This window comes from Sciurus carolinensis, chromosome 2 (genome assembly GCF_902686445.1).
Source record: "Sciurus carolinensis chromosome 2, mSciCar1.2, whole genome shotgun sequence".
Lineage (NCBI taxonomy): Eukaryota > Metazoa > Chordata > Mammalia > Rodentia > Sciuridae > Sciurus > Sciurus carolinensis.
Window position 1 is genome coordinate 70,109,760 of NC_062214.1, and position 25,430 is coordinate 70,135,189.

At 40.3% G+C, this 25,430-nt stretch overlaps 1 protein-coding gene across 7 annotated transcripts in view; it reads right to left on the reverse strand.

Annotated features, from left to right (window-relative positions):
- Apba2 (amyloid beta precursor protein binding family A member 2) overlaps positions 1-25,430 on the reverse strand; it is a 265,008-nt gene that overhangs the window by 112,276 nt on the left and 127,302 nt on the right. For 5 of the 7 annotated variants that reach the window (XM_047542149.1, XM_047542154.1, XM_047542147.1 and 2 more), the window contains one exon: positions 20,774-20,827. The gene's annotated coding sequence lies outside the window, so the exon portion shown is untranslated. The remainder of the gene's footprint in view (positions 1-20,773; positions 20,828-25,430) is intronic. The other 2 variants (XM_047542150.1, XM_047542152.1) reach the window with 1 other exon arrangement.

Sequence of the window (25,430 nt, forward strand, 5' to 3'; positions counted from 1 at the left end):
CAAACAAACACTCAGAAGGGTGGATGGCTTTTCACAGATCTTGTTAACACAACAGCAAGAAATCCCAAGTGCCTGAGGAGCACTTTATTATTTTTTTAATGTTTTCACTCAGCTAATGAAGATTTTTCTTCTTTGGGGCATAATAATAATTTCTCTGCTAACAAAGTTGTTTAGGACCTGGGTCCTGAGATATTTCCATCTGTTCCTCTCCCACTTACCATCCACCAGCAAACCAAACTGGCAGGTTCGGATGGGGGACTGGGAGCACTCCAGGCTCACGACAGACAGGAGAGGGGCTACCCACTCAGGATCGGATTTAGTAGTTGAAGTTGTCAACCCCAGAAAAGCTGGAGACACGTTCTTCGGTCTTTTGAAACTGGAGAATTTTCTTCTACTAAAATTGTTGTAAAAGAAATAAACGGAGGACCCCAGATACTCCTTTTATAAGGTCCTCACACACTGCAATCACCCTGCATGACATCCACTTAAGGAATAAGCCAACGTCATGGCTGACTCCCCAAGAACATGCCTCTCAACTCCAACAGAGCTCAGAAACCTATATCCAGGGCCAACCATTGTGAATCACATCTTTTACTCTGATTGCCCTTAACAATAATAATAGTCATGTCAACACCAGCAAGACAGACAGTGCTGTTCCACAGGCACAAATCCTAGAAAATCAAATGTGGCCTTGTTTCACCTCCAGTGCAACTTCATTGGAAGCCAAAAAGGCACTTCACACTCAATCCCTGCTCTTTAGACTGATGTGAGTAATAGAACCATGGTGTCATCTTTAAAGGTGATTTTGGTGACTGGTGAGCTCAAATCTGATAATAGAACAAGATTTTAAAACAGCTGTGTTCAACAGAACTTTCTGCAAGGATATAACCTTTCTATCTCTGCTCTCCAAGACGGTAGGCCTTGTTTTGAAATGTGCTTAGTTCAAATGAGGAACTGAATTTTTAATCCATTTCATTTTAATACATTTAAATAAAAGTTAAACAGCCACATGCAGCTAGTGACAAACACGTTGAACAATGCAGTTCTGAATGGTTGGTGTGATCACCTTTAAGAAAAGTGATACTTATTAGAATAAAAAATGAGTTCAATAAGAGGAAGTTTATGGAATTTTCCCCATTTCTTTCCTTAATAGGGTGTCTACAAACATAGGTAAGGGAGATCCAAAAGAGAGCATATGTGGCTCACATGACAGGTCCTTCTCAACATTTTTGAGGCATGCACTGAAATATATGAACTGGATGCAAAAAAAAAAAGGTGGATTAGTAGCTGGTTGAATAATCTTATTAAAAATATGCTAAGTGTCAACCTGTGAGGATTTTCCAGTGACAGAGTTCTTTTCATCCCTAGATGATGACAAAGAAGAGAGCAATTCTTCAGAACTGCAGATGACACAAAACTAGGTCACTGACTGGAGAGGATGGAGAAACACCAAGCCCAAGTGCAGAGACAGGACTTGGCAAGAGCATGCAGGAAGATCTTAGCTATACAGCTTGATCTAGTGCAGGTTTTCACTGCCCCATGTGCAAAAGTGAATCACAAACTTCATTGCTGAAGCATGGCCCCTAAACAAATCCACATTTGACCAAACAGGGAGGCTTAATTTATTTAAGGCCTAACCAAACTTCTGCACCAGTAATTACTCTGTCTTTAGATTCCCCAAGGCTGAAAAGTTCATTTTACTGCTCTCCTTCTGTTCCTTTCATTAAGCACTTCAGTGTCTTCAGCGTGCCAATTTCATTTCCTTTAGAATACATACCCAGTAGTGTGGTTGCTGAATCATATGATAGCTCTAATTTTTAATTATTTTGAGGAAATTCCATACTGTTTTCCATAATGGTTATGCTTACATTCTCACCAAAGGTGTATAAGGGTTCCCTTTCCTCTACATCCCTGCTAGCACCTGTTGTCTTTTATTGCCTCACTATTCACAATAGCCAATATAAGAATCAATCTGGGTGTCCATCAGTGGATGAAAGGATAAAGAAAATGTGGCACAGACATACAATGGAATACTATTTAGACACAAAAAGGATGAAATCCTGTCATTTGTGACAACACGGATGAACCTAGAGGACATTATGCCAAGTGAAATAACCCAGGCATAGAAAGATAATACTGCATGACCTCACTCATGTGTTATCTAACATTTTCTCATAGAAATAGAAAATGGAACAGTGGTTACCAGTGGGTAGGAAAGAGAGGGTTGGGGAGAGATTTGTCAATACATACAAATTTATAATCAAATAAGAATAGGTTCTGATATCTTATTATGTAGTCGAGTGAAAATAGTTAACAATTATGTATTGTATATTTCAAAATAGATGGAAGAGAAGATTCCAAATTTTCTCACCACAAAGAAATGATAAATGTCTGAAATGATGGGTATAATTACCTTACCTTGATCAATGTACAACATAAGAATGACTGAAACAGTGCATTGAACTCCATAAGTGTAAAGAGTTATCATGCATCAATTAAAAGCTTTTTTTAAAAAACGGTTATGCTAGTGACCATCTTCTTTCAAGAACATCATTTTTTTCCTTACCTTAAAGAAAAGGCAGAAGCCAATCCTTTGTGACTAAGCCAAGGTCCTTATGACCACTGATAAAGAAGAAAAAAAAATACAAGGAATGACACCTTTTCCTATATGACTTACAAAATCTGCATTACTTAGAGTATTTGAGGAGTGGATGCAAAGCACCAGGTCCTGTAATATTAGGTGACCCTATCACCCATGACATAGTAGAAGGAAAAAATGTGTCTGCAAATACCACATCCTGCTATAATGCACTACCTTATGTCAGACTAATCAACCCACCAGAAACAACTAGAAACTCTTGATGGCATTCGAGAGAACACAATCTCTGTGAAGTATCAGAGAGCTACCAAAGCAGCTAGGATTTGAGAGCTGAGATTGTGACTGGTAGGAAAATACCCTGAAATGAGCTCAGCAGTGTGTGTTGCTCTTCTACTCAAGGCATTTGGGGATTCATGAGTGGTGGGAGCCAAAGGTTAAAACAACAACAACAAAGAGCAGAAAGTCATGGTTAAGAGGCGATTAGACTAAGTAGAACTCTGGTCATTTCATGAGGTTAGGAAACAAGAAATTTTAGCCTAGGGCTAATGAAGTAGTGAGAATGTGAGCGGACAAATTCCTAGAGAGCAGGGAAACAGGGAAGTGAGCTGGATATTGGATATCTTGGGAAAGGACAAAAGCTGGAGCAATTTAAGAAACAAAATAAATAGTACCGTTTGCATTTCTCTCATCCAAAATGCTTGGAACCAAAAGTGTTTTGGATTTTTGATATTTTTTTCCATAGTTTGGAATATTTGCATACACAGTATGAGATATCTTAGGGAGGAGACCCAAGTCTAAACATGAAAATCATTTATGTTCCATATACATCTCACATGCATAGCCCAAAGGTAATCTTACACAATATGTTTAGGGTGCCTGTGTTTCGATGAAGCCCCAGCAAATGAAATGAAGAATTTTCCATCTGTGGTATCATGTTGGTGTTCGAAAAGTTAATGATTTTTGCATGTTTCAGATTTTGGATTTTTGGATTAGGGATTCTTAATCTGTACTAGATTATAACCCAAAACATAAAATGACATTCATATACATTTGTATATGTCTATACAAATGTAAACAAATGAATTAATGAAAAAATAAATAAATAGGGAGAACAGACAATCTTCCTATACAGGATTCTAAATAATTTGTATAGATTCTGTTTCCCCATAGAAATGGCATGTAACTCCCAGGTGTCAAGGTTAATATCAATGGTATAAATTACATACTCCTGATTTGACAAGCTGAGTATAGTGCCTTTTCAGATCTGATTTTCTGCCCAAAAATCCATGAGAAAAATACTCTATAAACTGTGACATTCTGTAAAAACCTGACTAGTAAGTACTCTTTCAAAAACGCCCAAAGAAAGAGGACTAAATTTAACATGGTATTCTAAAAGAAGTTCTGGAGCAGGTAATTAGGTAAAAAAAAAAAAAAAAAACTTGAAGTATGAACTTCAGTTAACAATAATATATTACTGATACTGTTTCAGCAGCTGCAACAAATATACCATATTAATATAAGAGAGTAATAGTAGGGGAAAGTCAGTATAGGGTCTAAAAGAATTCTTTCTACTATCTTTGAACATCTCTGTAAATCTAAAACTATTCTAAAATAAAAAGTTTGTTTTAAAAAATTGAGCAGGGCAGAGTGAAACACTCCTGTAATCCTTGCAATTCAGAAGGCTGAGGCAGGAGGATGGCAAGTTCAAGGCCAGCCTCCATACTTGAGCCTGATCATCTCAAAGTAAAAAATTTAAAAAATAAAAAAATAAAAAGGACTGGGAATGTATCTCTGTGGTAATAGTGTCCTTGGGTTCAATTCCCAGTACCAAAAAACAGAAATAAAAGAAAAGAAACTAAACAAAGTAGATTTTTAAAAAAGAACTATTCCCAAAGGAAAAGAAATAATTCATGATTTCCAAAAGCAACCTACTAGGAATGAATTTAAAATTTAAATTCTAAATGTATATATATCCAGTTATATGCTCTCGAATTTTACAGAAGAAGAATTGACAAAATATAGCAAGTCAATTCTAAAATCACAGAGGTATAATTTAACTTCTTTCAGTAAACTATACAGCAATAGGGTAAGAACAAGAATGGAAACAGAAGATATGAACATCACAATTACCAAACTTGTCCTCATTAATATATATAAATTACCGAACCAAGGAACTATACACAAGTGCACATAGGCAATTTTGTCAAAATTAATCATGTAGTGGGGCAAGTCTAAATCTAGTGTAAGAAAATTTCAAAATGTTAAAATTACAAAATATTTGTTTTTGATTTCAGTGTAATTGATATAGAAATAAACAACAAAATATAACTAGAAAATATGCAAAACATTTGGAAATTAACCACTTTAAAATAATATTGAAATCAATGAAGAAATCCTAAAAATTAAACATATTTTGAGCTGAGTAATAAAAAAAATACAAAGTTTTAAAACTAGTGCTTCAGAAGCAACCTACATGTTCATGACAGTATTATTCACAACTGCCAAAGGATGGAAGCAATCCAAATGTCCATCAGTGGATAAAGGAATAAATAAAATGTGGTGTTTCCACAATTGAGTATTATTCATCCTAAGGAAGAAAGGAAATCCTGTCACGCGACACAATACGAATAAACTTTGAGAACATTATGCCAAGTAAAATAAGCTGATAGCAAAAAGACAAAAACTTAATAATTTCTCTTATACAAAGAATCTAAAGTCAAATTCATAGAAATAGGAAATAGAATGTTCCAGAGCCGGAAGAGGGAGAATGAGAAACACCACTTAGTGAGTATACAGTGAGATGTGCAAGATAAACAAGTTCTGGAAATTGATTTCAAACCTCTATGAACATACTAACACTACTGAATGGCACACTTGACGATGGTTGGGATAGTAAATTTCATGCTATGTGTTTTTTACCAGAAATTTAATAATAGTGCTAATGCCAGATTAACAGAACATGTACAACTTTAAACTCATATTCTAGGAAACAAGAGAGACTAGAAAAAATAAACATCTAAAAATCTATTCACTTTTAAGTAGTTTGAAAAGAACTGTAAATTAAATCCCAAGTAAAACTGAAGACAGAAAAGAAATTAAGAACCAGAGAAAAATAAAAGAGAAAACAAGTGTATAAAATGTATAAAAGGAAAACTCAACAAGGCCAAATGTTGATTCTTTGAGGAAAAATTAAATTAATAAAGCCCTAACAAGACTGATAAAAATGGAAATGGGGAAAAAGAGAGGAAGAGTACACAAATTACACTATCAGGAATAAAAAGGTGAATATCTCTAGTGATAGATAATAAACATTATAAACAACCTAACACCAGTAATTGTGACTTTTTAATGAAATGAACAATTACTGAGAACATACAAACATCAAAACTGATGCTAGAATAAACTACAACAAAAAATTCAAATGGTCCTGTATCTACTAAAGAAATCAAATCTATAATTTAAGTTCCTCTTCTCAAGTAACTTCAAACTGTATTCAAGAAAATAAAAATGAACAAACAAATCACCAATATTACCCCAAATCTTTCAAGGAACATAAAAAGAAGAAAACCTTCCAATTCACTTTTTGTGGCTACCATTTCCTTGATAATAAAATCTGACCTTTACATATTTAAAAGTTGCAGGCCAATCACTTTCAAACATAATTATAAATAAAAATTAGTAAAATAATATCAAATCAGAAGGATTTAGATACAAAAATTATGTAATAACTCAGTTGGATCTAATCTAAGGACTCAAGGTTTAATATTGGTTTAATATTTTTAAATCAATCAAAAAATTCACTACCTTAATGAAACAATGGGAAAATATTTTATGATTATCTCATTAGATTCAGAAAGCATATATTTGATAAAATTCAATACTCATTCTTTTTTGGGGGGGTTACCAGGGATTGAACGCAGAGGTGCTTTAAACACTGAGCCACATTCCCAGTCCTTTGTATTTTTTATTTTAAGACAGGGTCTCAATAAGTTGCTGAGGCTAGATTTGAACTTGTGAGCCTCCTGCCTCAGCTTCTCAAACAGCTAGGACCTGTGTAGTTCTTATTTGCACTTCCCTAATTGCTAAAGATGTTGAACATTTCTCATGTATTTGTTGGCCATTCGTATTTCTTCTTTTGGGAAGTGTCTGTTGAATTCATTTGCCTATTTATTAAGTGGGTTATTTGATTTTTTTGGTGTAAAGTTTTTTGAACTCTTTATATATTCTGGATATTAATTCTCTGTCAGAAGAGTAGGTGGCAAAGATGTTCTCTCATTCCATTAGTTCTCTCTTCACATTCCTAATTATTTCCTTTGCTGTGCAGAAGCTTTTTAATTTGATGTCATCCCATTTATTAAATCTTGGCATTATGTCCTGAGCCGTAGGGGTCCTATTGAAAAAGTCATTGCCTGTGCCTAAAAGCCAGAGTGTTGACCCTACATTTTCTTCTAGCACTTACATAGTTTCTGGTCTAATTCCGAAGTCTTTGATCCATCTTGAGTTGATGTTCGTGCAGGAGAGATAAAGGTCTAGTTCATTTTTCTGCATATAGATAACTAGTTGTTCCAGCACCTTTTGTTAAAAAGGCTGTCTTTTCTCTAATGTATGTTTTTGGCATCTTTGTCAAGGATCAGATGACTGTATCAGTGTGGGTTTGTCTCCGTGTCTTCTATTCTGTGTCTTTTGTATATGTGTCTGTTTTTAATGCCTGTACCATGCAATTTTTGTTACTATCACTCTGTACTATAATTTGAAGTCAGGCATTGTGATTGGGTGCAGCCTTTCTTATCAGAATGCTGGATGTGGAGCAGCAAAGTAGTAGGAATACAGCCTGAAAAATGCCAGCTTTTAAGCATCAAAAATTAAATTGGGCTTTTATAGAGAGCAATGGTGTAATAAGCAGAGCTGGGTCAACTAGATAACCATATGGAAGAAAAATCTTGACTTCTGCTTCATATAATACACTTAAAAATCAGCTCCGGGGCTGTGGATGTAGCTTAGTGGTACAGTGCTTGCTTGGCATATGTCAGGCCTTCAATCCCTAGCGTGGCTATAAAAATTTAAAAAGTGAAAGAAAAATCAGCTTCAGGTGGATTATAAACCTAATGTGAAAGTTCAAACGACAAAGCTTCTAGAAGCTACCATAGAGAATGTTTTCATGATATTGGGTTAGGTGTAGATTTCCTAATCAGAGCATAAACAGTATTGACCTTAAAGGATCAAGATTTATAAACTGGGCCCTCTCTTCACCAAAAGATATCACTGTAAGTGAGAAAGAAAGAGCATAAGAAAACGTTTGCAATATGTACATTCAGCCAAAATCACATGAATCAAATATATGAAAACCAACAAAGCACTAAAAGAAAATGAACAAAATATTTGTGCATGTGCTTTTGCAAAAGATTTCTAAATGCACAATAAAAATATTCAAAAGAGATTCACCATCAATCTTCAAAGAAATGCAAATTACAACCACAGGTTCCCACCCTTTGTCCACCAGAATTAAAATTTAAATGACTGACAACACCAATTATTGGCAAGGATGTGTAGCAAATAAAACTCTTCCACTTATTTGTGGAGTGTAACTTTAGTATAAGCAATTTCAGAAAATGAATGAATAGTGTTCACTAAAATATAAACATACCCATACCCTGTGATCCAACACCCCCATTCCTAGACGGATACTCCATAGAAATGCAATCAAGTGTGTACCATATGCATAAAAATGCTCCAAGCAGCAATAATGATCCCAAACTGAAAAAAGATCCAAATTTCCACCAAATGAAGAAAGGATAAATTCTTGTATATTTAATGTAAACTACAAAACAGCAACCGACAATGAGCTACACATGATTTATTCTCACAAATGTAATGTGTGAAAAAAGTTACCATAAAACAATACATCTTATAAACATTCATTAGAAAATTCAAAAATCAGCAAAAATCAGTAAAAATATTTGGTGATAGGATTCTGGTTATCTTTGGCTATGGGGCTGTATGGTTAGGAGGCGAGACTAGGGGGAGACTCTTGGGTCCTGGTGGTTTTATTTCCTAATCTTTTGTGTTCCTTTTGAAAAAAATCCATGGCACTGGACACAGGATCTTTGTACTTTTCTGTTTATGCTATATTGAAATTAAGATGCTTTTTTTTTGTTTTAAATGTTCTGGCTTATCATGCTCATATTGCATGCTGTTCAATCCAAAATGAGGATTTCAAAGAGCTGAATCTCCTTCCCTCCATTGTCAATCTCTTTGATAGTTATGGCCATGAGTGTGGATTGTTATAGTGAGTGGGGGGATGCATTTAGGTGCCATGTTATGGGTAGGGCTCATCTTTTCAAGTTCTTCTTCAGTTTCTATCCTGAGTCACAGGGTCTGCCTGCTGCCACAGTACCATAAATATTGCCTTAATTTCTGCAAGTCAGGTTTACTCTCTTGTCTATGATGTCCTGGTGCACCAAGTGATCCAAGGCAATAGTGTCACATTTGACAGTCCAATTTGGAAAGGGGAGTCAGTCAGCTTCCCCTCCACACACATACATGTCTTGGTTAAACCACCTTGGAGAATAGATTCCCACCTGGCCAGATGAAAGGACAGAGACATGGTTACCATTACATTTGGAGAAGAGGAACAGGAGAAAGCAGGGATTGGAATCCGAGTCCCAGAGTTGTGGGAAGGCAGAAACTCTGGGACATGCAGAAAAATTGTAGCTAGAATCCATGTGTACTAAGTTTCTGTGACTGGCCCTGTGCCTTTGACAGTACCGTTTGGTGAGTGTTTACTAGATTCGTGGCTGAGTTCTTTTCATTTCCTGTTTTTGTGGTCCCAGGCCTTCATGTATGCTAGGCAATCTACTACTGAGCTACATCCCTAGCCTTATTTAAATTTTGATACTAGGTCTTGCTAAGTTTCCCAGACTAGCCTTGAAGTTGTAATCCTCCTGCCTCAGTTTCCCCTCGGCTGGTATTACAGGTATATACTCTTCATTTTTTAAATTGTGGTAAAATATACATAACATAAAATGTATTATCTGAATCATTTTAAGTGTACAGTTCAGTGGCATTAGGTGCATTCACATTATTGTGCAACCATCCATCTCCAGCACTCTTTTCAACTTGCACAACTGAAATTCTGCCTACTGACTCCCCCTCATCTGCCCCCAGGTCCTGGTAACCACATTCTGTTTTCTATCTCTATGAATCTGTCACAGGTGGTGTGCAAATATGGACAGTCACTTCTAAGACTGATCTCAGGAAGCAAGTATTCAGGAGCTCTTTAGGTTCTTTCCAGCTCTCAAAGGTCCTGATTCTATCTGGAACTTGGCTGCTGGAAGGAATTCTAAACGTGTCCCCAAGTCTCCAGGAAAAGGTCTGGGCTTCAGTCTCCCTGCAGCACCCCAGCAAGCAGGTGTGGATCATCCACCAACACAGATCAGAATCCTGGAGTTAGTGGGAGACAATCCTTCCACCCTGCGCAACTGTGGCACCAGCTTTGGTTCCAGTAATTCTGCTGGATGCCATGTGTACAGTCCTTTTGAGGTGTTGATTGGCTAGCTACCACTCCACTCTAGGTGTTGCTGTAAAACTCCAGAGGATGTGATTAAAGTTCATAATCGTTTGACTTTTAGTAAAGGAGAGGATCCTAGATAATGTGGGTCCTTACCCAATTGCTGAAAGGCCTTAAGGCAGAGTGAGGCTTCCTTAAGGAAAAAGAAATAATCCCTGTGGACTTCAACTTCAGTCTGATGCCTAGAGTCCCTGCCTGAGAGTCCCTGTGGTCCTTACACTCTTCCCTGAGGATCTCTCACTTTCTTAGTCAGGCCTCACACATAAAATTGGCTGCACAGCCAATTCATCAATCCGTCTCTTATATCTAATCCCTGCTGCTTCTCTGGCTCAACTCTAACTCACAGACCAAGCATTCCCACCTACCCTCTAGGTCTCCAGCTCATTGTCAAAACGACACTGGTTTATACTTCCATTACCACAAATGGTGCATAATGAATCTGTTGTAGATCTCCTGTCAGCCAGCTGTGAGACCTGGAGCTAGCATCTTAACCACTCTGGGTCAAAGCAAGACTGATTGAAATGACAGATCTGTAAGGACCTGCCCAGCAGTGAGAGTCTAAGCCCTTTCTTGGATGAGAGCACAAAAGGCAGCAGATCACACAGCAACTTCCCAGTTAAAGTAGGGCTGGCCCCAGGGTTTATCTGGGTGCCCACCCTCTGCCTAGGAGCAGTAACTTGTCTATAAAATTGGAGCAACTGTAGAAGTCTGGGGTGCCTCCAAGTCTGCAGAACAGAGTGGGGAGAGTTAGATGACAAGCTTCCCTCTCTAAGTTAGAGCCCTGTGTATAGTGAGTTCAGCTACTCACTATACAACACTGCATAAGACATGGCACACCTCATCAATATGCTTATTTTCTTTTCTGTAAAACAGAAATCATGACATCTTCTATATAGAGTTTAAAGAGTACTGGTTAAGTCTAATTATTAGCTACATATGTCAGCACACAGCTGAGATCAATAAAGGAATATAGTAGCTCCCAGAGGATATGAACCAAAACCTAGTGCCTAAAACTGAAGGAATAGTACCAAATTCTAAATATATTATCTTTTTCCTATACCTGCATCCCTACAATAAAGTTTAATTTATAAATTAGAGCTTAACAACAATAGTTAATAATAAGAATAATTATAAAATGCATTATAATTTTTAAAACGTACTACTGCTGCCACTGAATTAGCCAAGGCAGAGAAGGGAGAACGCACTAGTGGAGAAAAGTGAAATTACATGCAAGATATATGCCTCCCAGGTGGCTGACCAGTTCAAACACAGACCGGCTCAGAGAACCAGGCAAGCAGGTGCTTCACAGCATTAAAGAATCATTTGTTTCACCAGTTACCACCCAGAGCCACAAATATGGCCATGTCTGCCTTATACTATACTCTCCTGCCCCATCTCTCTGCCATGTGAGGAAAGGAAAGCACTTATGATTTATCTATTGGCTAATGGCTCCCCAAACCTGATGGTTTTTTTTTTCTACAGTGGAATCACACTTTGTCATGCATAGGAGGTAATTTTCTTTGGCAACTGATGGGTCCCTTGGTCAATAACAACTTCCAGTTTCTCCTACCGTACAACACCCTTACTTTGTTGCAAGATCCCTGAATAAGATTGTCAAGACTGAGTATTGATGAAAACAAAACAAAACAAACAAACAAACAAAAAACAGACATACATCCAAACGAATGTTGTCATTTTCAGCTTTGACTTTAAGAAGCCACACAGATATTCCAATGTTTTCGTAAAAATAATATTGCAGGTCTTCTTTGGGAGCTCCTTTCAGAATCTAATTAAGATGACTCGAATCAACCCTCCAAAGAGCACTGGCCACTACTGGAAATATCTCCTCAAAATGTGCTCCATGTATTTCTAGTGCAGTGATCCCCTCTGCATATCATAGACATCACTCCCACTTTCCAGAGAGAAGACGACCTACGGAAATGTCTTTCATTGTTCCCTCCAAAAAGTAAAAAGCTCTCTTCCTTAGCCTCAGCTCAACTCTATTTTCCTTCCCTGCTGAATCTCCTACATCCATTGCTTCTCTTCCCATTCTCCGACAATCAGTTGTTCATCTTTACAGGAAAATGCCTTGTTCCCACCTGTTTCTTCTATTCTTTCTCTGTTTCCTTTCTAAGGGGGGAAAATCCTACACTCACTTTTTCTGTCTTTTAAAACTCCACTTGATCTTCTTGTGACCATCGCTGAAAATCCTAAGGGTCAGTTGCTGCTTGTTTCAGTCCAACCTGGCCACTCTCCAAGGTCCTCCAGGGTACCAGTTCCTCCACCTGGGCAAAGTGTCAGAGTCATATTCTCCTATGCATTCTAGTCCTCCCCATGGAGCTCTTCCCCACCATGGCTTTAACTAGTACAGATTGACAAGTGACTCTTGTTGGGGTTCAGAAAGTGACCCCCACAAAACATGCCATTTGGGACCTCAACCTGAGAACACCTGGAAAGCAGCAAATACAGGGAAGGGTCTTCCCTAAAGTTCCCTTCTCTACCTACAGACCAGTTCTACCAAGAAGGAACCAAGTTGCCTTTAATCCTCTTACTGAAATGTCATTAACCAAGTAAGATTAAACTCAGCACAGAAGAGGAAAAAATCAAACAACACACCTAGAGCACGGAGGAACTTTGTTCCAGGCCACTGTCTGTCCTCTGGGCTCATTCTCTTCCCTAGGAATCCTTCATTATTCCCTCTGAAACTGTCCCCAGCTCCCCTCTTCCCTCTCCCTTATAAGGAGGATATTTAAGTTCAAACCATCAGTACCCTCTTTGACCTTCATATTTTGTGTGACTCCTACACAAATATGCATATTAGTAAATTGGTATGCTTTTCTCTTGTTAATCTGCTTATTCTCAGTTTGTTTCAGTCAGAGAAACTTCAGAGGGCAAGTCTGAACTTCCCTACATTCTCAAGTCCCTACCCATACACTTCCAAGCCATACCCACCCCCTCCATAGCTCCTTGGTTCTTCATGGAGTAAGAAACTCAATAATTGTTTCCCACATCCAAGCAAGTCTTATTCCCCCAAGTTTCTACCTTACCCTCCTACTGCCTGCTCCCTTGCCTGGACTGTCCACACCAGCTCTGCTGACTCTTCTTCCACATTGTCTTTCACCTTGGTCCTGTCTGGCCCTCACTCAGGCCTTGAACTCTCTCCCCAGGGGCCCTGTAAGGAACCCTTGCTGGGCAGGTCTTTACCCCCACCCTTACCTTCCAGTCACTTAAGAAAAGTACATGTCCCACCCTACCACATTGGCCCTCTGATGAAGACCCCAAGACTTCTCCTTGGCTATTAAAATGAGAATTTGACCTCTGACACCTATTCTGCCTCACCCTGTCTTCTCCATCAAATCAACTACATTCCTTGGGACCTGCCACACTGCTTACTTGTCTCCACACTTTGGTCACATTAATAAATAGTCTCCCCCTAATCCATGGGGCATACATTCCAAGACCCCCAGTGAAACCCCAAATAGTGCCATACGCTGTAGGTACTGTGTTTTTTCTATACTTACATACCTATGATAAACTTTAATTTATAAATTAGGCATGGTAATAGTTTAAGAATTACTAATAATAAAATAGAATAATTTTAATAATATACTGCAAAGAAATATGGGTATGGTCTTTCTTCAAAGAGTAAATGCAAATATCAAAGTTTTGGGACTGCAATTGATCATGGGTAACTGAAACTACAGAATGAATCCCTGGATAAGGGGGAACTACTGCATGTGTTCCTGTTGGCCTGGAATGTCCCACCTTCATTTCTCTCTTTCCCAGAATTCTGTACTCTTCCTTCAGGATGAAAGATCAAATCCAACTTCCCCCTGAACAACCTACTAGGCAGCTAAGTGCCCTCTCCCCTGGGGTCCACTCTTCTTCTCCCTTAAAATGCAGGGTGTGCAATGCCCAAGGCGCTGCCCTTTCCTGCAGTGGCTGATTCTCAGTGTGATGGGCAGGTGTTCCCTCTCAAACCTCCCATAAACCCAAGCCAGAAACGACTGTCTGCCACCATTCTATTTTTCAACTGAACCACTTTTAATTTGACAATAAAAATCAAATAAGGGACAACATACATGCATCCAACATGAGGCTGAGGACATGAGTGGCAGTCTCTCCCTGCAGCCCCAGATCTCTGACACTCTGAGGCCAATGACATGGCCTTCCTTGTAAATGAGGGTCTCTTCACCACAGATGGTAATAACTATAGCTTCTAGGAGCCCTCCTCCAGGCTAGGAGTGGAGGAGGCACTTCTGAGTACTGACTTTCACCTTGACTTCCACCCTGGGAGGCTGGCACACCATCACCAATGTCCTCTGTAGATGTACAAATGGACTTAGGGAGATTAAGTGGCTTTCCCAAAAAAGAAGAGTAGTAAGTGGAAGCCCCAGACTGTGTGGAAATTAAATTCTTTATAGTATGCTCTACCACAATGGAGAAGACCTCACAGTGTGTCTCTGAAAGACTAAGCAAACACCTCCATAAACTTGTACACTACTTATCAACAAGTCCAAGCACAAGCTGTGGTATGACACTGAAATTCACATTTCCATGTGCACCTAACAGTACACACGGTAAAAAATAATTTTGTAAAATGACAGACATGTTAAATAGAATTAAATAGATTTTTTTTCTTGCTGGACTTCTCAAGGCCTTTATATGGCACTTTGGAATTGTCCAAGGAGGAAAGTACAGACAGCCTAAGGAGCACAGGGACTACCATTTTCAGAAACATCTCATGGGACTTCACAGAATAGTTTTGGGAATGCCTACTTGCATACTAATGTCATTAAGTAGGACTGGACACGATTAATTAAATCTGAATATCATTAATAAAAAATTATATACAGAAATGACTAACTTCCTTCAATTTAATCACATTAATTATGTTGGGCTCAACCTAGTGGTAGCTTGAGGTACTATTTTTTAACACATTTTTCATCTTTGTCAAAATGGTGTTGATAAATTTTTTTCTCTTCTAAAATGAAACTTAAAAAAAAAAAAGTTGGGTGTCGGAGCAGGAGTTCTCAAATATCTGAAAACACATACTATCTGAAAGAAAATAATAATGGCCATCTCCATGTCCTTTTTGCCTCCTCTAGAGAGGGAAACTAATGATATCAGGGAAATATTATGAGCTATGTATCCACATCCATTGTGTGATTCATTCACAATCCACTTGCCCTTCCCACTAAACTCCTCCTTCCTCCCACTTTGCAAGGGAAGAAAATGTACTTCTGAACATTTAAGAAACTAGAGCTAAATAATGACCCCATCCTTCTTAAGCATCTTCTATACATGAGGCATAGGACTGAAGGATGCAAATCAAGCAGACATCTGAATCCAGAGAGATTAGCAGGCAGGCAGGCAAGAGTGAACAGGCAGGACTGTGGGCTCAGATGCCCAACTAATGCCTCCAAAAAGGCAGCTTGCAAGCCTTGACTGTGAAGTTGAGAACCACACAGAGAGGGATCAGTGACAGAAAGCCAAAAGGATCACCCTGTGTGAATGCAGCTGCTGAAAGATCAGGGCCAGGTCAATGGCCAAAGCATAGATCCCTGAGAAATCCTAACCATTTGAACAAAGACACAAATGCAGAATCATCTGTAAAAAAGTGAGGCCAGGAAGTCAGCCAATAATTGGATCAACTAGTAAACCAGAGAAAGATGGCCCAATTGAAGGGACACACAGCATAAGAACAGTGTCATTGAGTGTGCATCCATTGAGGTGTCTAACACATCTTCTTACATTAGCTTTCTCAAATACACAGAAGAAGATGTGGAGAACAATCAGGCAAACCTCCATGCACATACCATTCAGCTTCACCCTCACTATCATCCCCCACCCCTCTCCCCCTCCACCTCTCCCAACTCCCAGGACAGAATCACTAAGCAAAGCATGTCCTCTCTTGAGTGGAATGTACCCTGATAACTTTCACTCTGTTCTATGCATCTTAAATTTTTTTAAAAATGCCTGTTGTGAACCACTGATGATGGTTAATTTTACGTGTTAACATGACTGAACCATTTTCTATGGCTGACCAGAAAATCTGGTTAAACATTCTTATTTCTGGGTACATCTATGAGGGTGTTTCTGGGAGAGATTAGCATTTGAATTGGTAGGATAGGCAAGGCAGATGGCCCTCCCAGTGTGGGTGGGCCTTATCCAGTCCAGTGAGGCCCTGAATAGAACAAAAAGTTGGAAGAAGGTTGGGAATTTACTCTCCTCCACCTTACTGCTTGCGCTTGGACATCAAGCTTATCTTGCCTCCATAATCCTGGTTCACAAGCTTTCAGGACTGGACTGAAATCTATAACATCAGCTCTCTGACTCTCAGGTCTTTGAACATCACTTTTGGTTCTGCTGGGCCTCTAGCTTGTAGAGGCCAATCATGGGAATTTTTGGCTTCCATAATCACATGAGCCAATATGTTATAATAAATCTGTTAACAGACAGGTAACTGGTAGATGATCCTAAGATAAATAGATAGATCTATGCTAAGATAGGTAGATCCTATGCTGGAGGTGGATTAATATACCACCAAATCCATTTCATGACCAGCTAAGGAATGTACACTCATGAGTGGTATTATTGTTCCTATCTTAAGTGTCCCCCAAAGGCCCTGTGCTAAACACTTGGTCACCAGCCCACAGGCTGGAGACTGGGAGGTAGTGGAACCATTAGGATGTAGGTTCTAGTGGTAGGACGTTAGGTCACTGGGGATGTGCACTTGAAGGGGACTTTAGGACCTGTGCCCCTTCCTCCCTCTCTTTGCCTCCCACCTGCCATGGGTGAGCAGCCTTCTCTGCCACCCCCCCCACCATGACATAGTGTGCCTCCACAGGCCAGAAAGCAACAGGGCCAAGTGACCATGAACTGAAACCTCTAAAACCATGGGCAAAATAAACCTTCCCTCCATCTAAATTGATTTATTTCAGGTATTTGTCACAATGATGGAAATCTGACTAACATAAATGGAATTGCTAGGTCATGGGGAATTCACATTTTAGCCTTATTAAATAAACCTCTTTGAAGACAATTATTTGCTAATGTATAGGTGTGAATGGTATCTCATTGTCTAAGTGGCAGTTCCCTGATAAGGAGGGAAGCACAGTATTTGACTATTAGCCATTTTAGTTTACTCCTTCTCTTCCCTCTCCCCCTTCCCTTTCCCGTCCCCTCCCCCTCCTCCTCTTTCTCTTTATAATATTTGTCCATTTTTTCAACTCTGTTGTCTTCTTCTTACCGATTTGAAAGAATTCTTTACACAGCCAGCGTACTAATATCTTACAGTAAATCCATCATGGATATTTATTCCAGTTTGTATTTCTCTTAAAGAAATTTTAATACTCCTATTTAATTAATTTTTTTTAAATTATTACAAGTGTGTGTGTGTGAGTGTGTGTGTGTGTGTGTGTGTGTGTGTGTGTGTGTTTATGCTTTACTTTTTCTTATGGCATACAACATACAAAGAATATCTTAACATGTTGCTTTTTACATTTAGGTCTACAGTTCTCTGGGCATTGTATATGTGTATGCTCTGAGGTACAAATTTCATTTTATCTTTTCTTATGTGATCATTCCATTGTTCTGTATCATTTCCCAACCTGGTCAAGTACACATCTCTGCCACCTCCCTGATTCCCATACATATGAGATCTTAAGCTACTAGGCTCACTACCCTGTCCCACCTGTCCCTCTGGCTCTTTCTACCTAAATATTGCACATTCTTCATCATTGTTGCCCTCTATCAGTAAGCTCACTGCTCTTGTCTTATATCATCCTCCCTCAGTGCTCTGGCTCTGTGTTTTCTCTTTGTATAGTAGCTGGGAATTTCTTTGCCTTTATTTTAAGCTTATATTTTTAAAAACATTTTGAATGAATTTTACACAGCATTTATATATGTCTGTACTGGGGTAGGAACATGATGGTATCACATCAGTCAGGCATCTTCGTGAAGCTACAACCTCTCCCTTCATATATTTTCTGAGTCTTGCCGTGATTTAATTATAGTTAATCTTCCCAACATTCCTTTTAGGATAATTGCTGAATTTATATAGTTCACTATTCACATTTTACTGACCCAGAGCCAATAGAACAGATAAATAAAATAATGAGACCTAGAATTTAATTATTCAAAAGAAAAGAAAAGATCCTCTAACTTTTCCTGTAAGTGGAAGTATATTCATAAGATTATTTTATGAGAAGACATCAGGCACTCTGTATTAGTATTCTGAAGTTACAGAATGGTTCCGTTTGCAGTAGAAAAATAAATAAACCCGGGCCTTTTCTTCTCTTTGCAGATCTCCTCACAGAGATTCATTCTGGCATAATTGACATTTTAAAATATCCATTTCATTGCCACTTTTCTTTTCAAGAAGGAATATGCTTTTCTGCAGGGAAGCTATAGAGAATCGTGATAAGCATATTCACTTAAATGATGGGCCTATTACACTGCAGATGGGTGAGAGCAATCAGGAAGAGAACATGGTGACTGGTCTATTGCAACTGATTTTGATCCTCTATTAGTATTTCAGGCTCAGAAAAAAAAATAAAAAAAACTTATACCTTAGAGGTGCAAATTGAACTGCCCCATAGCTCCATCAGAATGCAATGGCATCTCAGTTCATTAAGGAAAAATTCAAGAGGCCAATTTGATAGTGGAAAGTTCCTAGAGGGCAGATGGGTAGGGCTGTGTGTTTGACCCCATGCTCCCAGGACTTCACTGTATTTGTGAGACTGCTTCCCCATAAGGAACATCTCCCTTCACAAAGTAACCTTTCTGTGTGACAAACAAAATCTTCTCTCTTGACAGAATTCACCCAAATTCTTTGGCATTTTCAGAGCTGAGATTGGTTGATGTATCTAATGAGGTTAAAGTTGCAGTGTGTTCACAACTTTAAATATAAAATCAAATGGAACTGAAAAGGCCTTGTTGAGAGGACAAAAGTAAATCTATAAACATTAAAAACCAATAACAGAAAAAAATTAAAAACAGCCCAGACCCAATAGAAACCATGCAACTCCTCTGAAGTTTCACCCTCTTTTTCCTGGACATGAGCTGATTGTTCTACAACTATTAAACGCCTTATGAGTGTGCTCCAGCCAAAATCCAGCACAGAACCTACTACTCAGGGCATTTGTGACAAGAGGGCACCCCAGTTTGATGTAAGGGAATTCCCAGCACAGGGATCATGAGTGGCCACCTAGACATAAGATAGGCACTGGATTAAATGAAGCTGTCCTGCTCTATAAAAGAAACAAAAACAGGTTTAAGTTGCTTCCAATAGCAAGACCTATGGCCCCCTGCTACCTTAGAGGTAAAATAGTAGTTTTGAACCCAGTTCTTGATGTTCCAGAATCCCAGTCTCGCCCCTAAGTTGTCTTTATCTCTATTAAAATTAGCAGAGCTTCGCCAGGGACACCTGAAGTTTTCCTCTCCTTTGGGAATTCCAAAACCACCACTTCCCCATGTATGACACTGGATGATAAACCCATCTGAGTCTAGTAGGTGAATCCATAAGAACCCACAAAACCCATCCTAAGCTCAGACCAGCTCAGGGCATCAGGACACAGAGACCAAGACTGCTACAGCCTCTTGGCCTTGCCACTCTCCAAAAACAGCTCAGCCCATACATAAACTTCCCTACAACCAAGCCCCTGCTGTACCTTGACCTTGGAAGAGTCAATTCACCTTCTACCCAGAACCCATCCCCTCCAAGTCTCCCCTTGCTTTTTTAGCACTCAGTTGGCACCTGGGCTCTGCTCCATAGGTCCTGCAGACCAGGAACAAGCCAAATGCTTACTATGGGTGTGATCAGGACCATAATACAGCTTTACTCACAGGGCAACAGCAACCCAGAGCTACCCCTCATCCCTGGCAAACTGAGCAGGCCTCTCTTTGATCCAAGCAAGACCTCTTATGCTTAGCTTTCTAGTATTTCAGAGTTTGACTTTTCGAAATAAGTTACTGGTTGAAGATCCCTCATTCAAAATGTTTCAGACCCAGAAGTGTTTCATATGTCAGAGTTTTTAGAATTGGGGAATATTTACATAACTTGTCATGTCAGTACTCAAAAATTTCTGATTCTGGATTATTTGGGATTTTAGATTTTGGATAAGAGGTGTTCAACCTATAGTGACGATCCATGTTTGGACAGCAAAAGTTTTTGAGTGGTGTTTGTTGTTGGTATCTACTTTCAACATAAATGGGAATCTAGATTAAGAGCACACAAATTAATGACAGCCCAGTGAGGACACTGATTTACAGAAACGCACATGGTGAGTGGCAGCGACAAATGGGCTGAGTACAAGTTTCTGTTGTCCTGGGGTGGTTGGAGAGGTGTGGGCTCCAGGGCAAGTAAGTGGCCAATGGGAACCCCAGCATTCGCCCACTCCTTGGGTGGGAATCAAACTCCACTTCAACCTCCCTGCACTCAGACAAACACCCAATCACACACACACACAGTTCCCAGGAAACAAAGAACCATGACAATTGCTGGGTTCCACTTGCAGTGTGGCATCAGGCTAGTGAAGCAATTCAATTCCTCACATGTCAGAAGCAAAACCTTGCTCCAAGCAAGGTGACCTCACGTTTCTTACCGAAAACGACTGGTTTGGTAATGTTCCGAAAAACCTCCCGGTGATCAAATCTTTCTGGAACAAAGCAGAAAGAAATAGAGGAAATTACTTAGGTTTCAGAAATGACACAGATGCTTATACAGAGTTCCTTCAAGTATAAAAATTTAAATGAGTGAGAAGTTTTGAATCACCTATAAAAGTGAAGAAATTATAATTCTAATGAGATGATCAGAAATTACCCTAAACAAATAATTAAAATGTTTCTTTAGTCATTTCATCACATAATTATTGCCTTAAGAATAACATGTTGGGCAAATAAAGCGATGGCTTGTGTACCATTCTGGAAGCAGAGACTACCTGCATATTAATGAAGCTCCTCAAAGCCTTCATGAATATGTATCTTCCCACAACAAAGCTTGACCCCAGTGGTTTGCAGAACCAGTGTTTTGTGGCACTTTCAGAGAAAGCTGACATGCAAGTGGGGGTTGGAAGAGAATGACAAGTAACTAAAGGAAAGAGAAAGGAAGTCCCCTCACTTCCCTTGTCCAGGATCTCAGTCTACCCTTCCTCCTGGGAAAGAGGGCTTCATAAAGAGAACTGAAAAGAGGCCACCAGGCATCACATTTCCCTTGAATAGAGAAAGCTTTTCAGATGGAAGCTGAAGAGGAAGCCCAACAGACTAGAGGGGTTCAAAGCCAAACCTTGGGTGGATCAGGACTTTGTGGTGAGGTCAACAACGACCCAGGGGTAGGAAGCCTGGGGTAGAACAGAAGGAGAGGGCTTCATTTGTCCTAAATTCCTCTTCTCCTTCCAATTTGGCCAACGTCATATAGAGTTATAAAGCATTTTGGATTTCCTTTTGTCCCTTTCAAAACAATAGCAAAATACCTTCCTGCTTGGGGCCTGCTCAGTTGGAAAGCACAGGGCTGAGACCTTCATGAACAGATGTGCTGGTTGGACAGTTCACCTTTGATCTAGTTCTAGGGTCTAACATCACAGGGATGGCATCATTCATTGGGGGAGAAGAAACAGGGTCTTGCTATTGGCATAAACCCTGCCATGGTTTCTACCTCACAAAAATCTAATCTGGATTTGGTGTTATCACTTTGCTAACAAAGCCAGATGGCCGCTCTCAGTTCCCTGGGCAGACATTTCTAGCAGTGGGTTTTAATTAGGGAACTTCTTCCACTCCAAACTGGCCCCGTGCAGATGCTACTGGTCCAAATATAAAGGAAAATGACAGGATATCCCTTAGAAGGCTGTGGATTTTTCCATTTTGACCAAGTCACTTGTTAAAAGAGAACTGCAGAAGGGTTAATCTGCTGGCCTTTATTCAGGGGTAACTTGACATTCACATAGCTGTTCAGTTTCTTTCCAAGGGTATTGTACATAAATTGCCTTTTGGTGTCGGTGTCTCTGAGCTTCACGGATTCTGGCACTTTGAAAGAAGGCCTCTTTATCACACCCAAGCGAACATCACACATAAGGCATTTCAACCACACACACACTTTCCAAAGTCAGTCAGTGTGGGCCACTGGCTTCCTGTGGGAGCATTAACAAAGCTCTCTGCAGCTCCTTGCAGTGTGCCTCAGTTCCATTGTGCATAAAACGTGGAAAATAAGAACGACTTCAAAGGTGACTGGGAAGGTAAAACACAATAAAACTCTGGAATACTGCCTGGGATCACATTTGCATCAAATACTATTCCTTATCCCCCAGAGCTCACCATCTAAGGATCTCCAGAATTAAGTAATTTCTGGGTTAGTGCATGAACTAAATGTTACATCTAGTCACAAGACCACTTCGCTGGCAGTCAGGAGATGGGACCTTAGGTCCTCACTCAGTTACAAGTTAGTTCAGTGACCCCAAACAGAGTTGTCAGCGTGATGGTTTGTATATGGTTTGTCCCCTCTGAATTCATGTTGGAATTTACTCCCTTCCGTGAGATATTAAGGGGGTGAATGCTTAATCTCACTATGGTGTTCCGAAGTGAGGCTTTGGGAAGGAGATCAGGATTAGATAAGGTCATTAGGATGGCAACACATGACTGAATCCTAGTAGCTTTTTAAGAGAATGAAGAGAAACCAGAACACATAAAAGTGTTCTTCCTGTCTTTTGCCCTGTGATGTCCTGCTTCCACTGGCTCCTGGCCCAGAGGCACCTTGGGGAATCTCAGAACCTGTTTGAGAACACCCTTGTCTGCCAGGGGAGTCCTGCCCATTGCCTCCTTCCCTGGAGGGAACCTGCACAGCTCTCCCTGTGTCTCCCCTGAGTCTTCAGGTCCCCTGAAAGGACAATCTCATTCATTTGTATCTGAGCATCCCCTGCATGCTCCACATGGATTCCCAACAAAGGCCCAGAATCATCAAACCACTCAGGAACAACAGCAGCATGCTGTACCTTACATAAACACTTCCATATGAGGAAACAGGCCCACATCTGAACTCAATTTAGATTTGGTTTTTAAGTGTCTATTTATAGGCATCACACAACCATCTCTGGTGGATAGTGGAGAAGTCAGGCTCTGGGCTCCTGTCCGCTGCAATTCATTTGCATTCTTTTCATGTTTATCTTCTCTCATTTCCCAGCAGCATTTTAACTCAAATGCAAGGTCACCTACCAATTGGACCCAGAACCACTTATCAGTTTCTCCACAGAAAAATGCTAATTTTCTTCCCTGTGCAGCAGTGCCCCTTCCCCTCCCACTTAAGAACCCCTTGCTTGCACTGGCTAGAATGGGGTTGTGTTATTTGAATGACCTGTGTCTTTGGACAGATGGTTCACCTTAAAGACATGCCCCACAAAGTCATGAGACCCAGGAAGGCCCACTGGGGGTCAGCTGTCATCTCTCCAGCTGACTCTGAGTCACCAGCCAGCCAGGCACATTTCAACTCCTTCAGCTCCATCCCAGTGGCTAGAAAGAACACAAAGAATGCAATACAACTTGCTTGGAACACCTGAGCTTTTCTTCATGGTCTAGCCATTCCTACAACTGCCACTCACCTTTCTCCATTGCCTTTCTACCCCTCTGGGAGGGACTGCGGGCCAGGCCAGTTCTCCAGTCCCTCTTGGTCATTTGTAATTAGACAGAAATGCCAAAGTCTACTCTTCTTCTAGCAATTTACTGTCATTTTTGGAATAATCTCTACTCCTTTGCAATCTTCAAAGTGGAAATTAAGTCCACAAATCTCCCCACAAGATTAAAACACTCTGTTCTCCAAGCTATCTGTCCATTCATAGATTTTGGGGTTTTATTTGGGGTGGGGGTGGAGAGGAAGAAGTGCTTCCTATAGCTCAGCTTCTCAGCAGCATCGTGAAATGCAAGCCAAGGGACCCCTCCTTTCCCATGAGAATGGCTAGATCCTCCAGGATGCAGGGACTCCCCAAGTACCCCAACCTGGGAACGAGCACAGAAGCAAACATAGCCTTGACCGTGACTCTGAGTCCAGAGCAGAACTCAGACACAGAGAGCACTTCAATCAACAGTCCTCAGCTGCCTGACTTCAAATACCACCCACGAGGTGCAGTTCCCTCTTAAAGATGGCTGCTGTGGCTATTGGCACTAGGTTTCAGTACTGATTAATTTTCCCACAGGACACCACTTCAACTGCCATCATCAGTTTCTGTATTATTCAACATGCAAATTTCTGGCAAAAAAAAAAACTGGATCTGTAATCAAACACAGCCCTTTGAAATGCCGTGTTTCCAGGCACTCTAGAGGTAAAAAGAAATGCTAAACATTCCTTAGAGTGGATGGGTTCAAATTTGATGATGCCTTTGATTGTTATGCCATGGGTGAGGTCCCAGATCCAGAAACCATCCTCAGGGCCTGCTGGGGCACAAGTGCTTGGGGAAAAGGCCAGCAAGGAACCCACTTGGGATAAGAGAACTTCAAGGGATCTCCCCAGACAGGGCAGCTCACATAAACTCCCATCCAAAAAGATCACAGGTCCCAGAGCACAGGCAGGCACAGAGCGAGGGGAACCTATTCCGAACCAGTCTTTTGAAGCATTTTCTTAGCAAACTTAAGGCCACAGTTACAACTTCACAAACTCCCAGATCTGGAAAGTGTCCCTGGAAGGCACCTAGGAGTGAAGAGCAGGAAAGACAGGACAGATGGATGTCCAACACTAAGGTAGGAACTGGGTGGAGTCAAGAAGTCTGATCTTACCCAGGAACAGTGGAATCACCTCAGAGTGGCAAGGGGACCAACCAGACGGCCTCTAATCTCACTTCTTCCTCCTGCTGAATCCAGAGTTACAGTTTATTTCCTTGGATTAAATGGGCAACCCTGAAATCTGTAAAGAGACCAGAATGCTGGGCACACAGGCTTGGGAATATCTGCTATGCTGTGCCTAAGATAAAGAACCAGAGAATTTGGTGAGAAATAAAACCCCTGAAACACTTGCTAACAGGACACTCTGGCTACACTGAGCAGGGGCTCTGGGATAGGCTCAGAAATGATTTCTGCAGAGCAGCATGGCCAGAATGATGGGGAGGTGTCAGATTGCACCAAAAGCAGAGTAGCCCAAGTGCTAAGGCCAACTCTGCTGTGACTCTTCCAGGCACCATCTGGTGGTTATAGCCAGCACCCAAGGCCAGCTGTGCATGGGACTGGCAGCGCCACTGCATGGGGAGAGCTTGGAATGGGGGTTCATGATTGCATGGCGTTCATGGG